At 43.7% G+C, this 16,160-nt stretch overlaps 1 protein-coding gene across 5 annotated transcripts in view; it reads right to left on the bottom strand.

Moving 5' to 3' along the window:
• Positions 1 to 16,160, bottom strand: part of PRKCQ (protein kinase C theta) — a 154,105-nt gene that overhangs the window by 111,669 nt on the left and 26,276 nt on the right. Inside the window, exon 2 of one of the 5 annotated variants that reach the window (XM_021065021.2) lies at positions 1,511 to 1,636. The exons of the other annotated variants lie outside the window; for them this stretch is intronic. The gene's annotated coding sequence lies outside the window, so the exon portion shown is untranslated. The remainder of the gene's footprint in view (positions 1 to 1,510; positions 1,637 to 16,160) is intronic. 5 annotated transcript variants of the gene reach the window in all.

Genomic DNA, 16,160 nt, shown 5'->3' with positions numbered 1-16,160 from the left:
CCTAGCTAACTGCAGGTTATTCATATTCAAAGGGAGGCTTTTCTGTATTCATCATATACACATAAACTATGATGAGATTAAATACTTTGTTTCTTTGAAGAAAAAAAGGTAAAAAGAAAAAAATAAGTACTTGATTAGGGGGGCAGATCTCTTGCAAGTGCCAAGCTTTGACTTTCCTTGGTGAATTTTTAGTGAGTTACCACAATTATTTTGTGATCAGGGCTATTGTGTGAAATGTATTTCAGCCCATTCTTAACTGCACCTTCATTGTTCTCCTGAGCAGAAGGGAGGTGGAATGAATACGTAACAGCATTTTGACAAAGAAGCCACTACAGACTGGTGGCTAATAACTAATATGCATAGAGCATTGACAGTTTACACATAGCTTTTCAAAGATGAGGTTAAGACAGAGGTGGCCATTCTTAATAGATACTGGAAATTGTTCTTGTTTCATTTTAAAAATCAGTCCTTTATCATGGGGTTTGAAAAGCCTTATTCTATGATATCTATTTGTGACACAGTACTTGATAAATGCAAAACCTATTCTAGTTTTCTATTCCTGCACACCCCCCCCCCAGAAATGTAAATGCTATGATTTCAAGAATAATGTCTAGTTTGGGGTTTTTTTAAATAGACTTCATTTTTTTAAGAGTAGTCTTAGATTCATGGCAAAATTCGGCAGACAGGACAGAGATTTCTGTTATACCCACTGCCCCACCATACACAGCCTCATCATCAACATCCCCAACCAGGTGGTCCGTATACTTCCTACACTGACACATCACTATCGCCTGGACCCACCATCACAGGAGGGTTAGGGACCACTCTAGGTGTTGTCATTCTATGAGTTAGGGCAAATACATAATGACTTGTATCTATCATGCTTGTATCAGACTAACTGGTTCCACTGCTCAAGAACCCTGTGCCCCCCCTTACTCATCATACCCTACCCCCCCAGCCCTAACAGACATTCAAATAAAGACAGAATCATAACAACAGTGCAGTGCTGGCAGCAGAAGAGCTGGACAGATCACCCGAACACAACAGAATGTCTTGAAACAGGTCCAAATAATTAAGAAAGTTGGTGTGCAGTAATAACAGTAGTTAGGGGAGAAGGCAAGATTGTTTTAAGAAATGGACCGTTCCCATTGGCTTAAAGCTGACATCAACGCAAAATTCAGGTAGATGATATTAATGGAGAAATAAAACCTCTAAACTACTAAAGGTATTAGACGTGCAGATGAATGATTATAGTTTTGGAATTAGGAAAGTTTTCTCAAACATACCACCGGCAAGTGCCATAAAGGATCACATTTCTCTCCTACTTTACCTTAAGCTTATATGTGTGAAACATTAACACAGTATAAAACAAATGACAAAAATGCAAGATATGACTGTAAAATATGGGGTGAAATATTCGACAAATATGTGAAAAGCTCTTAAGGAGCAAAAAAAAAGGTCAAGCCTAATAATGAAATATTATTCACCCAATTAAAAACAAAGAGCATACCCTTTACAAAAGGAATACCATAAAAGGCGAAAAAATCATGAAAAAATCCAACTTCACTAGAAAGAAGTGTAAATTCGCCAGTGCCATGGTAGTCCCTTTTCTGCAATTCCAAAAGTCCAAAAAGCTCTGAAAAGAGAAAAAAAAAAAAAGATTCTGTAGTGAAAGCTAATTTTGTAGCAAAATCTGATGTGGGCTGTTTAAGGTCTGTTTAATCCCACTGAATGCAACTGTTAAATACCCTCCCCTCCTAATGCAAAACTTACTGGGAATATTTTTACTATACAGTTTCTAAACTTTATTACTTTTATAAAATATGCATCATAAAACTGATTTGGCTATAATAGTTTGGATAAGGAACTCTACACTCTTTATGAAAGAAAGATGTATTAAATGACTTTAACATAATAAGGCAGGTATATAAAGGTATGCAAATAAGAATGCCTACTGGAGCACTGCTTCACAACAGTAAAACTAGAAATAGCCTCAATAACTCGCTAAGTTATTATTTCAATACACTATGGCAAAGAACTACAGTGGAATATTTCACAACCAGGAGATCACTGTTCACTAAATTCACCGGATAGAGTTAAAAAGAGAGATATTAACCATAATGTATATAATAGGAGCTCATTTTAAAGGATACATTTACATGCATACATTTTAATGGGAAAAACTCCAGATCAAAATGCTTCTCTGGGTGGACTGGATTATAGGTAATTTAAAATGGTTATTTTTGAGAGATTCATAATACTAATTTTAAAAAAGACCTTGTATAACAAAATGAAAATGCTTTTCATATATTGAGTCACTTTTCACACCTATCAATTTTGTGTAGTAGGAGGGATGGTTCCCATAACAGAGAAAGTAGAAATGGATGCCAGCAGAAGTGCAGACTTTTTCCAGAACTTGTAAGTGACAGGACCTAAGTCTCCTGATTCTAAATCTAGTCCCTTGTCACTGCAAGGCCACTGGGCACCTGGCCCCAGGGTACCACCTGGCATGCATTCAGATCCCTAGCTTTGATAGCATTTGGAAATGTAACAAGTCACTCTCATTAATACCAAGTTACTGGGAGTTTAGTACGTGGAAAGTGCTGGGGGGCAGTTCTTAGTCATCAAAGCCATAGTGATTGGTTTCAAAAATGCTCCAATCCTTACCACAGGAGACTCCTTCCTGACTTAAGAAACAGCAGTGTCTACAACTTCAATGAATCAGTGGTTTAGATCCAAGCATTTTTTTTTCTCATGGAAATGTTACCCATGATGTTGAATTGACTGAGGCACATTTTTAAAGTACTAAATGATAATAAGAAATCATCTACAATGGATTTGTAATAGATTTAGTAGGAAATGCCTCCCAAAGTCCCATTTGGGGCTTCAGGAACACACCCTTGGACAGTGGAAAGAGAGATGCCTCTTCCTACGGCGTGGTAGGATCTGGTCTTCCCCCAGCTCCAAGGTCACTTGAGGGGATCCCAAGGCCAAGGGCAGTGAGAAGTCAGGGCCTGGGGGAAAGGGCTCGGGGGATGGTGGGGAGATGCACCTGCAGGTGATGCTGAGCATGGGAAGCAGAGATGAAGCAGGAACAGGTGACAGAGGGCAAGGGCAACTGCAGGTGAGGGGGAGTGGGATGGAGACTCAGGCACGGCTGGAGCATGATGCCAGCGAAGATGAACCAGGAGAATAGGAGGATGAGGGGAACAAGAAGCAGCATGCCACTGGTGGTCTCCCACAGAGGGCATCTGAAGGTCAGGGCAGCCTATGGCCCAGATCTTACCACCAGCCCAGGGAGGGTTCCCTTCAATTTCCTTGCAGTAGGATGTAGCCCACTGCATGAGCCTAGAGAATGTGCAACACCCAGTTGAACCCACCTGCCTGCTGCCACTGGCTAGAACCTATAGGTGTTGGCATTGAATCACCTTGGTGATGCCCTTGACCACCTGAGCCTGGACTCTCAGGTGGGAGAAGATCTGAGCCCCGTGATGGCAGTGACACCCACAGACTAACGAACATCACACTTCACCAGACTCGTAAGAAACGAGCAAGGATATAACTGAGAGTTTTCTGAATGACAGAGGAACTGTCCTCGTAGCCAAACAGAATTTCACCGTTATATTCAATAAGCCCTCCCACCCTCCTTCTTCCCTCCCTCCACTGCCTCCCAGACTGACCAGCCAATCCTCCCTGCCCTGCTCATAGGGGGAAACAGAGACGCAGCGATGGTGACCAAACAGGGCACTGGGCATCAACATCCTACTCTCATTCCGCCCCTGACAGCACAAGACAAACCGGAACCGTCTTCTGGGCAAGGATAACTTTCTGAGGTTTAAAAAATTTTGAAATTCAGGAGTTCCTGTTGTGGCTCAGTGATTAACGAATCCGACTAGGAACCATGAGGTTGCAGGTTCAATCCCTGGCCTCGCTCAGTGGGTTAAGGATCCGGCGTTGCTGTGGTGTAGGTGGCAGACGCGCCTCAGATCCCGCATTGCTGTGGCTCTGGCGTAGGCCGGTGGCTACAGCTCCGATTAGACCCCTAGCCTGGGAACCTCCATATACCGTGGGAGCAGCCCCAGAAAAGGCAAAAAGACAAAAAAAAATTGAAATTCAAATCTGTTTGTCTGAGTAAGAACTCTGGGAGAGAAAGCCAAAGGAAATTTACAGCATTCCTCCATCTCTTGGTCGGGCTCTGGGGCTGCAGGAAGGAAAAGGCTGAGCTCAGGGGCACTAACTTTTCCACCATGGAACCAAACAAAACCTACCAAATCTCAGAAAGGGCCCTGCCCCTAATTCTCAGCGTCTCCCAATGTGACCGCTAAGATGGGATGAGCTCTGGTCCGGCTGCCACCTGAACAAGCTCGGGATGCGTAAGGGACAGCACAAGGCAGGGGCTGAAGTGCCTGGTTCTGGGGAGTGGACCAGAGGGTGTGGGAAAAGGGACAAGCACTCCCCGTGGCTCTTCGCTGTGGCCCTTCGTGGCTGGAGGGAAGTGGGATTTTTTTTTTTTTTTTTTTTTAGGGCTGCACCTGCAGCACATGGAAGTTCCCAGGCTAGGGGCTGAATCAGAGCTGCAGCTGCTGGCCTACATCACAGCCACGACAGAGCCTTAATCCACTGAGCGAGGCCAGGGATTGAACCCACATCCTCATGAATACTAATCAGGTTCTTAACCCACTGAGCCACAATGGGAACTCTCTCTATTTTTGATTGTGTTTAAAAGTAACATTTCATCTTCTAAAAAGAATTGGGAGCAATATGCTATTTTGTTACACACATCCCAGTTTACCTCTCAGGGAAATCAGTGAGGAGGGGACCTAACAAAGTGACATTTACTCAGTGTTTTTCACATTTCCTCTACTTTCATGCCACGGTTTCATGACATAGCTGTATTTTACAGGTAGAGAAAGAGGCTCAGAGAGGTGAGGACATGCATTCAAGGTTGCACAGCTGATGGTGGTGGAGCAGATGCCAACCTGAGGGCTGTAATGTTTCTCTCCCTTTCTGAGGGCTGCTCTGAAGGCACACGGACCGCTCTGATCTGCTTACGCCAAGTTCTAGCCTGTAGCGGTCACTGCCTTTAATTACATCTGAGTGGGTGAGTTCCGGCGACCCCTTTGTCAGGAACCCTTCCGACTCCTACTGGGTTCTCTGCAGCTGAGACACAATGATTAAAACCTTCTCGTCATCTCGCGTTTCTCCGGGGCTCTCAAAAGACACGTTTGCCTCAGTTGCTCCCGACAGTGAGGCCACACTTCTTATCTCTGCAACCTCTTGTTGAAAAATTTTTATTCTTAGTTGATTTACAGTTGTGTCCCTTTCTGCTGTGCAGCAAAGTGACCCAGAAATAGGTATATATTCATTCCTTTTCTCATCCTGTCTTCCATCATGTTCTACCCGAGAGAAAGGATGGGGTTCCCCGCATTGTGCAGCAGGACCTCATTGCTTAACCTTCTAAATGTCGTGGTTTGCAAATGTGGGTCGGGGAGGGGCTGGAGCAGTGCTGCCTTCTTCTGGTTCTTGGTCCAGGACACTGCCGTACCCACACTTCCTTTCCTAGGGCCTCTGGAGTTTGGGGGTTCCTCCCAAGTGATGGAACAGATCATCTGGCCTCCAGGCAAAGGGGAGGGACCGGGCGGGGGGGTGGTCCCTTCCCTGAGCCATCTTTTCAGGAGGATGCCATCACCTCCAGGAGCGGAGAGGATGGGACTGTTGCCCCTGCCATCCTCCCCCAGGACCTGCCCTCAGCTCCTGGCAGAAACGCCCCTCAACGTGCAGAACTGCTGAGGCTCGAAGCAAGAGTTGCTTCTCTGGGGTGAAGGTCCACTGCTCTACGCTCCAGCAACCACCCTTGGGGCAGGGGGCAGTGACCAGGGCCTGGGGACGGCTGACTTGGGGGCTGAAGCAGACGGTGGTGCAAGTCCAGTCCAACCTGCCTGCGCTGATTCCAGGTTATTTCCTGGCTGGGCTTTGGGTAATTGAGGCGGCCAGGCCGGTTCTGATTGGAGGGAGCAGGACCCCCAATAGGAAGGACCTCTCAGCAGAGAGAGAAAAGATACCTCATGTTCCCTCCATGGGAAACATCAAACCGATTCTGGGTTTTCTCTCTAGAATTGACGCGACTGGGTTTGAAGGGCACACGGAATGGCTCTACAGGACTGAGTCTCCCCCAGTGGGTTCCTTCTGCTTTCAGAAAACACAGGCAGCGCTAAGGCAGCTGGGAATTTCCCTGCCTAGTGGTGACGTCATGGTGCTGATGGCACCACGGCGAACGGGTCCAACCATACAGTGCCCTCCCCACCACTCCAGTGAGTGCGAGCTGCACTCACACTGAACCTCGTCATTCGGGTTCTAGGCTGTCAACTTTTAACTCCACTTCTACATGGCCTGAAACAGCAGTACTTTTCATTTACTTTTCATAAAGAGACACAGCTAAGTGTGGAGTTATGGCTCTCTAGCACTAGGGAAGAAGTATTGGTGAGTTTAATCATTAGAGCCCCCATTTCCTTCCTGTCGATCCAAATTATCCTGTCTTACTATAACTTTAGGACTCATCAGTGAATAAAGTAACACATGCCAGAACTCAGAGGATGGTGGGTTTTCTACACCTCTGAGGATGTGCTGATTTTTCTAAATTTACATATACCGACCCTTTGGATAATCTTTCGGTTTAGCACTATGAATCACTAATTGCATAAAATTTCTTTCTAGAGAATACCACGAACCCTCAAATGTGCACTGAGCTACGACAGTCCTATGCTTTTTTTTCTTTTGGGGCTGCACCTGTGGCATATGGAAGTTCCCAGGTCAGGGGTCAGGTCGGAGCTATAGCTACTGGCCTACACCACAGCCACAGCAATGCCAGATCTGAGCCACATCTGCGATCTACGTTGTAGCTTGTGGCAACTCAGGATCTTTAACCCACTGAGCGAGGCCAGGGATCGAACCTGCATCCTCACAGAGACAACACTGGGTCCTCAATCTGCTGTGCCACAATGGGAACTCCTGGCCTGACTTCTGAGTCTTCACTATGGCCATTTACTTCCACAGCTACTGATGACTAGGACAGAATCAAGCACAGACTTCAATGATCTGCCACTAAAGACATCTCTTTGTTGAATCTGAAATGAACTGCTGCTCCCTCAGCATTTTCCATAGTTTTATTCAGAATGTTATAAGACATCCCGTTAAATATTTTATGGAAATCAAAATGTTCTCTGTCTAGTATTCCACTCATCTGGTAACTATAAAAATGGAATTAGCTGAGTGTGGCATGAAGCTAGTAAGTCTATGCTGAGTCCTTCTGATTACCACTTTAAAAATAAAATAGCTCAACAGAAAACGTCCCGCTCTATTACAAGCCTATTTCTCTCTTTTCAATGAAGATCAGAACACTGCTAGGGAGGACCCCGTTTCTAACGGTCTTGGTATTAATGTTACATGTGAAAAGCACCTCCGAGCTTTCTCTTGTCCACATGAAGTATCAGCTTCTATTCGCTCTTTTCTCCAAAGTATTCCTGTTCAAACGGCAAATGATTTTCTTCCCTGTTCTTCCAATAGCATCTGATTTCTATATGAACTTATGAAAATGCTGCACCCAATGGGGATTTATGTAACATTATGTTTAAGGCCGAGGGGAGAAACCTATTTTCAACGTCTTCCTGACCCTCCATCAGAGTCGGGACCACGCAAGGGGACAACGGTTCCTGCTACCATCAGCTCTTGTCTTCTACGAATGAAGAGGCCAGCAAAGTGCAAGGAAATGGGAAACTCGCTCCCTCTCTGTGGGTCTCAGTGTCTCTGACTGTGAAATGAGGGGGAGAGACTCAGCTCTCCCATCTATTTTAGTCCCCGGCACCCAGTCTTGCTAGCTGTGCTCACTCTTTTGCTGAAGCCAATGCATCTAAAGACAGAAACCTGCAGTCTTAGAGACACATCCTTGCCCTCTGATGTTATGCGAGTCACACAGGATCTGCTGGACGATGCCATTCACACAGTAAGTTCTCACAGAGCACCAGGGATGGGTGCTTCCTCCTCGGAATACTTTCATTCAGTGGAATCAATAAAAGAAGAACATGCAGCCCTGCTAGAAAACCACAGGGATCAAGAGCCCGGCACCTGTAACTTCAGAATTAACCTCTCTCATTCTAAAACCAGAGCAGCATTTGAGTGCAATGCAGCAGCAGGGTTGTCGGTGGAGCCTTCCCACCCATTTTCGGACACCCGATTGCAGCACATGGGGGCACGAGTGGGAGTCAGAAGATCAGCTTAAAGTCAAAGACATTTAGGTCGGAAGGTCACTTGCCCACTTGGTGCCTCAAATTCCTTATCTAAAAAGAATGGGGTGATAAGGGCTATACCTACATCATTGCTTCTTCAGTATTCCTTGGAATACTGCAAAAATGCATAATCCATAAGGTGGAACATATTCAAAGCGAAGTGCACATTCTTTTCATTGTTTCTGCCAAATATAATACAATGAAACAACTGTAGGAGTTCCCATAGTGGCTCAGCAGAAACAAATCTGACTAGTATCCATGAGGAGAACGCAGGTTTGATCCCTGGCCCCGCTCAGTGGGTTAAGGGTCTGGTGTTGCCATGAGCTGTGGTGTCGCTCGCAGATGCAGCTGGGATCTGGCGTTGCTATGGCTGTGCTGCCAGCTGGCAGCGATAGCTCCAGTTCAGCCCCTAGCCTGGGAACCTCCATATGCTGTGGGTGTGGCCCTAAAAACACAAAAAAAGTTTTTAAAAACTGTAAAGGGAGTTCCCGTCCTGGTGCAGTGGTTAACGAATCCAACTAGGAACCATGAGGTTGCGGGTTCGGTCCCTGCCCTTGCTCAGTGGGTTAACGATCCGGCGTTGCCGTGAGCTGTGGTGTAGGTTGCAGACGCGGCTCGGATCCCGCGTTGCTGTGGCTCTGGCGTAGGCCGGTGGCTACAGCTCCGATTCGACCCCTAGCCTGGGAACCTCCATATGCCTCAGGAGCAGCCCAAGAAATAGCAACAACAACAACAACAACAAAGACAAAAAAATAAATAAATAAAATAAAATAAATAAATAAATAAAAAACTGCAAAGGTTTCTTTTTCTGATTGTGTGCTGATGGTCCCAAAGTTAGTGGGAAACTCCACGGCCAAAATGTCCTTTCCCTTTTCCTCCAGAGAGTACCTTTAGCTCTAAGATGAGTCCTGGGTTAGAAAGTCAGCTCTTCTCCCCAGGAGAGCAAAGCCCTTTAAACGCCTGGCAGGGAGGCGGCCAGCTCCCGCCACGGTCTTTTAAAGAGTCATGCCTTCCACACAGTAGTTCCCAGGATCCTGCGTGCTCAGTAATTGGTGTGCACACACCCTGCTGCGCTGAGTTTTAAAAAGAAAAGGAAAAATCCCACAGGTGGAGCCCAGGCATCTAAAAGTACCACCAGCCTGGCAGGCACACGCTGCCCAGCCCTCTCTGCTTTCTTTCTATCCCCAAACAGAGGAGAGAAATGACACGGGGAAGGGTGGTGCTGGGAAAAGGCCGAGAGGAAAAAGTACGAGCTAGGTTTGTCGTGACTCAACTCACCCAGTTCATTCTCAGAACCAGACTGCATACATCGTCTTAAAGGTGACAGCAACTTCTGTCACTCTTATCTATTAGAGAGAAACTAACCGCTGTTTTGTGGTTACATAAGCAAAGCAAACACACACCTCCAGACACTTAAAACACTGTCATTGATGATGAAATAAACTCACTCCTAAAGGAGCAGCTTTCTCACAGGGCCCCTCTGGTGCCCGGTGGGGCTGTTCTCCAGAGAAGACCACGCCGGTGCTGGCAGGAAGACCAGCACGGCCACACCTGGCGGACACCATGTCCCCCTCCTGTCCTTCATTCTTCAAGCACATCCTTCCCTGGGTGAGATGACAGAGATCGTGTTTGTCCTACACTTTGTGCGGGCGGTTGTTGAGACTAGAAAGCAGCGTCCTTTCCCGTCATGGGCAGGGAAAAAGTCACCTCTAGGTCCATAATGCTAAAAGGGTCACCATTTTTCCAGATGGTTCACTTGTCACTCTAAAGCGAATTTCCATTTCCCCCTTAGGTAAGTAACACTGACGGTATCATGTATCACTTTGTCTTACTACAGGAAACCGAACGCCTCTGTAATAGTCTACCCCCCATCCCTGATGCATTTGGGATGGGTACAAAAATCCCACAAGGAAGTGAGAGGCTGAAAGTTACCTTTGGGAAACACGTTGGGTGAATGTTTGCTATATACCAAGACTATTTTGAGTCCTGAGTGGAGGTGTTTCCGTGTGTGACAGATTTTTACAATTCAAATGTGAGTGAGACATATTGGGATTAGTTTCTATTGATGGAGCACCTGCTCTGTGCTGGACTGTGTGCTCTAAAAGAAGGCCCACAGCAGCTCTGCACAGCAGAAACTGTCCTCCTGACTTCACAGATGAAACTGGGCAAAAGGTTAAGCATTTCACACTGGGATTCTCAGCTAGAAAGGAAAGCAGCCAGGATTCTGCATCTGAGAGACCTTTCCACTAGACCAGGCAGCCAGTTCCCACTTCTTAAGGGTGAGTGCCCCCAGACAACCTATTTTTAACTATTTTATTTACCTTGTGTCCCCCCCGCCCAGTGAATCAAAGGTAATTAAAACAATGTATTCTAACAAACATCTCACTAATTCACACTGACTTTCCTTAGTTAGAAATACAACACAGTTGCAACATCTGTATCTTCTGGAAGAAAGGCAGAACCACATTCATTTCTACTTTACTGTTATATGCAGGACAGATCTAAGGATCAGAGGCACTTCTGCCCCCCTACCCGCTCCACCCGTGACCAGAACATCTAGCAGTGCTGTATCTGTCCCCAGAGTAACTGCTGCCTCGTAGCTAACCCACTCCATCCCCCAGGAAGGTCCCGTGTAAAGATTAAGGACCAGATTCTGGGAAGGACAACAAGAATAAGTTTGTTTATATAATACTAGGTTTCACCTTTATTTTTAGAAACCCCCCCCCCAAAAAAAACCTATCAATTATCTTGCTCTCTGGGTTCAGTTTAGCATAACGCAAGCATTCCTTTATTTTCCGATCCATTATGGGGTTGGCCGCCCTGAGCTATGTCATGTTTGGTTCTAGAACAGCCAGAAGCCTGTTTTGTGACACAAATGACACATTTACCTTCAGAACATTTGGAAAGCTATATTATTTGAGGTGCTGAATAAAATATTCACAAATTGCCCATTTGGCTTTTCTTAAGAGACTATAGAGTGGTCATATTAACCGCCACATAATATACTAATACTCATTGCTCCGTCAGTCTAGATAGGCAGGATTCATTCAATAAAATATAGGATTTCAGGAGTTCCCACGGTAGCACAGTGGTTAAGGATCCAACATTGTCTCTACGGTGGCTCGGGGTGGGTCCTCAGTCCAACCCCTTGGGTTAAGGATCCGCCACGGCTACAGATACAACATAGGCTGCAGCTGCAGCTCTGATTTGATCCCTGAACCAGGAACTTCCATATCCCGAAGGTATGCCCCAAAAGGAAAAGAAAGTGTCGGATTTCAAAAAAAAAAAAAAAGAAAAGAAAACCCTTGACTTCTCTCTCTGAGCACACTTCGACTACGAATTGGAGATGGAGTCATTAGTTCATATTAAAGAAAAGAGACAGTCTCAAGACAAACAACTCCTGTATTAAGTTACCATTTGGGGAGAGTGTCAGACAGCGGTTTAAGAAAACAGTGGGGAAAATCAATGTGAGAGAAGTGGAAGTGTCACAGTCGTAGCTTTGAGCAATTTCCGTATCTATCTGCTGTCTCCTCCGGAAAGTTTGTGGATGGCTGTACGTTTCCAGTAAAAATCAACTCCACTCCAGATTCTCTTTAACCACAGGTCACACTGTCACCTTGAGTACCAGTCTGCCCATTTAATCACACAATGACCACTGAATAAACTGGCCACAGCAAGGACCGATGCAATGCTATAATTAACTCCTCTGCGAATAACTTTCATTGACTCAGGCCAAAGGAGGATCACAAATTAAGATAACAGAAAACTGGGTCTTGACTCGTGATTGAATTCTTTCAGCGTGTCCTCAATGTCTGCATTGATCAGACAAGTGTTCCACAGATCCAAGCCCCGCAATGTATTCCATCCACTTTGTTTTCCTGAGCGACAGGGTCTGCTGTTGTGTTCCTCGCGTTATTGACTTATTGGCGGTGGGGCTTGTGAGGAGAGCAGCAGGAAAGTGTGGAACAGACAATCACTATTATAGTGCTGGGACCCTGGGAGCAGATCTTTAATCTACTCGATAAGGAGAGGCTCCAGTTCAATTAAAGAGGAGCACAATTACTGCACTCTACTACGCGATGATAAGGAACTAGGTGAACGAGAAGAGCGTATTTCTTATACCTGCCCTCAAGAAATTTATAATTTAGAAAGGGAACAGAGAGAAATGAGCACACATCATAGGCCGAAGTACTGTGCTAGGTACTGGCCATCATTTTTCACGGTCCCATTAAATTCTCATCAACCTTCGCAGAATGAGCCACTGATCCCCTTTTAGAGAGGAAGCAGCAAAGTCTATTAAAGGAGAATATTATTCAGCCCCATGTTACAGCGTATGTCAGAATATCCTTGCTTCTTTAAATTGAAGGGTTCCCTTCCTTTTTCGGGCCAAATAGTATTCCATGTTTTAAAATGTCACATGGTATTTTTTCCATTCATCCATCAGTGGCTATTGGGTTATTTCCACCTATTGGCTACTGTGAATAGAACTGCTATAAACATGGGTGTGCAAATCTCTCTTTGAGATGCTGCTTTCTTGTGGATGAATTACCCACTGGTGGGACTATTGGATCATACTGCAATTCTACCCGTAATTTTTTTGAGGACCTGATGTATTGCTTTTCACAGTGGCAGTGCCACTTTACATTCCCAGCAACAGTGTACAAGGATTCCCATTTCTCCATGTCCTCAGCAAAACTTGCTATTTTGTTTTCGATAGTAGCCTTCATAACGGGTATGAGGGGATATCTTGTTGTAGGATTAATTTGCATTTTTCTAATGGCTGAACATCTTTTTATATACTTCTCGGCCACTTGCATATCATCTTTGGAGAAATTTCAAGTTCTTTGTCCATTGTCTAAGGGGAACTCTTTGTTTGTTGTAATTATTGAGTTGCACACAGCGACTGTTTTTTAGTTATGCTATAAAACATTTCAGGCATTCAGAACATAAAAAACAACCTGAGGAACATTCCATACCTACAATTCCACCTAAAAAAGAAAACCTAACTAGTGTATTTGAAGTTTCCAACGTCCTCCTCAACTGAGTTCCCTTTCATGCTCTACCACCCACCAAGAGAACTAATATCCAGACTCTGGAGTTTATCATTTCTTTTTGTCTTTTCTATTTTTATTTTTTTTAGGACCGCACTTGCAGCATATGGAAGTTCCCAGGCTAGGGGTCAAATTGGAACTGCAGCTGCCTGCCTACACCACAGCCACGGCAACACCAGATCCTTAACCCACTGAGCGAGGCCAGGGATCAAACCTGCATCCTCATGGATACTAGGCAGATTTGTTTCCACTGAGCCACAATGGGAACTCCTGGAGTTTATTATTTCTATCATGTTTTATACATGTAATAAACATCTGTATGTCCATATCTATTATAATATAGCATATTTTACTGGCTTTAAAACTCAACAGAAATTGTTGTTTATATTTTGGAAGTTTCCCTGTGGCACAGTGGGTCAAGGACCTGGTGTTGCTGCAGCTGCAGCGCAGGTTCCATCTCTGGCCCAGGAACTTAAACATCCTGCATGTGCAGCTGAAAAATAACTCGTCTTTATATCCTTTTGCAACTCCATTTACTATGTTTGTGAGAGTCACTTTTTTTTTTTTTTTTGGCTGCATCTGTGGCATATGGAAGTTCCCAGGCTAGGTGTCGAATAGGAGCTGCAACTGCCGGCCTACACCGCAGCCACAGCAGTGTGGAATCCGAGCCACATCTGCAAACTACATCACAGTTCACGGCAATACCAGATACTTAACCCACTGAGCAAGGCCAAGGATCGAACCTACAACTTCGTGGATACTAGTCAGGTTTGTTACTGCTGAGCCAAGACAAGAACTTCCAGATTCATTCTTCTTGATATACGTAGTCTCGATTTATTCATTTTCATCATTCTATAGCGGTAGTTCTCAAACTTTTTAGCCTTAGGATTCATTTACCTTCTTACCAATTAATGAAGACGCTGAAGAGCTTTGGTTTAAGTGGGTTAAATTAACATATGCCATATCAGAAAAAAACACTGAGAAAAATTTGAATACATATATTAATTTAAAATAAGAATCAAATCCATTATATACATGTTAACATATGCAACATATTTTATGATTATCATATTTTTCAATTAAAAAACTATGAGAAGAGTGGCACTGTTTTGCATTTTTGCACATCTCTTTGATGTCTGGCTTAATAGAAGACAGTTGGCTCCTGCACCTATTTCTGCATTCAGTCTATTGCTATTATAACATGCAGGCTCTGCAAAACTCCACTGTACTGAATGAGAGTGAAAAAGTGAAAGAGGTCTTAGTTGAGCTATTAAGTGAGTTTTGACATGGGAATGTCCTGAGTCTCCAGAATCCCAAGGGGGTCTCTAGACCACACTTTGAGAATCATTGTTCCTTAGAATTTCATTAAAGTAAACAGACTACAAAAATTTTTATGTTATGTCAGTATTCAATTTTTTTTCTTTTATTACTCATGCGGTTACAAACACCTGCAGGTATCTCTTTTGGCATATGTTTGCGCATAATATGTGCAAAGTAGTAGAACTATAGGGTTTTGGTGTATAGACATCCTCAACTATAGTAGTTATTGCCAAACTGCTCTCTAAGATTTAAAAATTGCAATCATATCAAACATCTTTTCCAACCACAATGCTATGAAATTAGAAATCGATTACAAAAAAACTGTAAAAAACACAAACATGTGGAGGCTAAACAATGTTACTAAACAACCAATGCATCACTGAAGAAATCACAGATCAAAAATACCTAGAGACAAATGACAACTAAAACACAACGATCCCAAACCTCTGGGATGTAGCAAAAACAGTTCTAAGAGGGAAGTTCACAGCAATGCAGTCTTATCTCAGGAAACAAGAGTCCCAAACAACCTAACCATAAACCTAAAGCAACTAAAGAAAGAAGAAAAAGTAAAACCTAAAGTTAGTATAAGGAAAGAAATTATAAAGACTAGAGAGCATGAATACATGAAAGAGACTAAAAAAACCAATAGAAAAGATCAATGAAACTGAAAGTTAGCTCTCTGAAAAGATAAACAAAAGTAATAAATCTTTAACCAGATTCATCAAGAAAAAAAGGGAGAGGACTCAAGTCAAAATTAGAAATGAAAAAGGATACGTTAAAACTGACACTACAGAAATGCAAAAGATCATAAGAGACTACTACAAACAACTATATGCAAATAAATGGACAACCTAGAAGAAATGGAAAAAATTTTTAGAAAGGTACAATCTTCCAAGACTAAACCAATAAGAAATACATAATATGAACAGACCAATCACAAGTACTGGAATTGAAACAGTGAGTTAAAAACTTTCAACAACAAAAGTCCGGGACCAAATGGCTTCATAGGTAAATTCCATCAAACATTTGGAGAAGAGTTAACACCTATTCTTCTGAAACTCTTCCAAAAAGCTGCAGAGGAAGGAACATTCCCAAGCTCATTCTATGATGCCACCATCACCCTGATACCAAAACCAGAAAAAGATACCACAAAAAATAAAGTTACCAGACCAAGATCACTGATGAACATAGACACAAAAGTCCCCAACAAAATACTGGCAAACGGAATCCAACGAACAACAACAAAAATAACCCAATCAAAAAATGGACAGAAGATCTAAACAGACATTTCTCCAGTGAAGGCATACAGACGGGCAAAAAACACATGGAAAGATGCTCAACATCACTAATTATTAGAGAAATGCAAATCCAAACTACAATGAGGTATCAGCTCACACCAGTCAGAACAGCCATCATCAAAAAGTCTACAAACAATAAATGATAGAGAGGGTGAGGAGAAAAAGGAACCCTCCTACACTGTTGGTGGAATGTAAATTGGTACAATCAC

Source organism: Sus scrofa, chromosome 10 (genome assembly GCF_054392235.1).
Source record: "Sus scrofa isolate SSC_HxYL_T2T_F1_AM1 chromosome 10, Sscrofa_HxYL_maternal_Yorkshire_Landrace_v2.0, whole genome shotgun sequence".
NCBI lineage: Eukaryota > Metazoa > Chordata > Mammalia > Artiodactyla > Suidae > Sus > Sus scrofa.
Note: the sequence above shows the minus strand (reverse complement) of the source record. Positions and strands in the feature narration are given on the sequence as shown.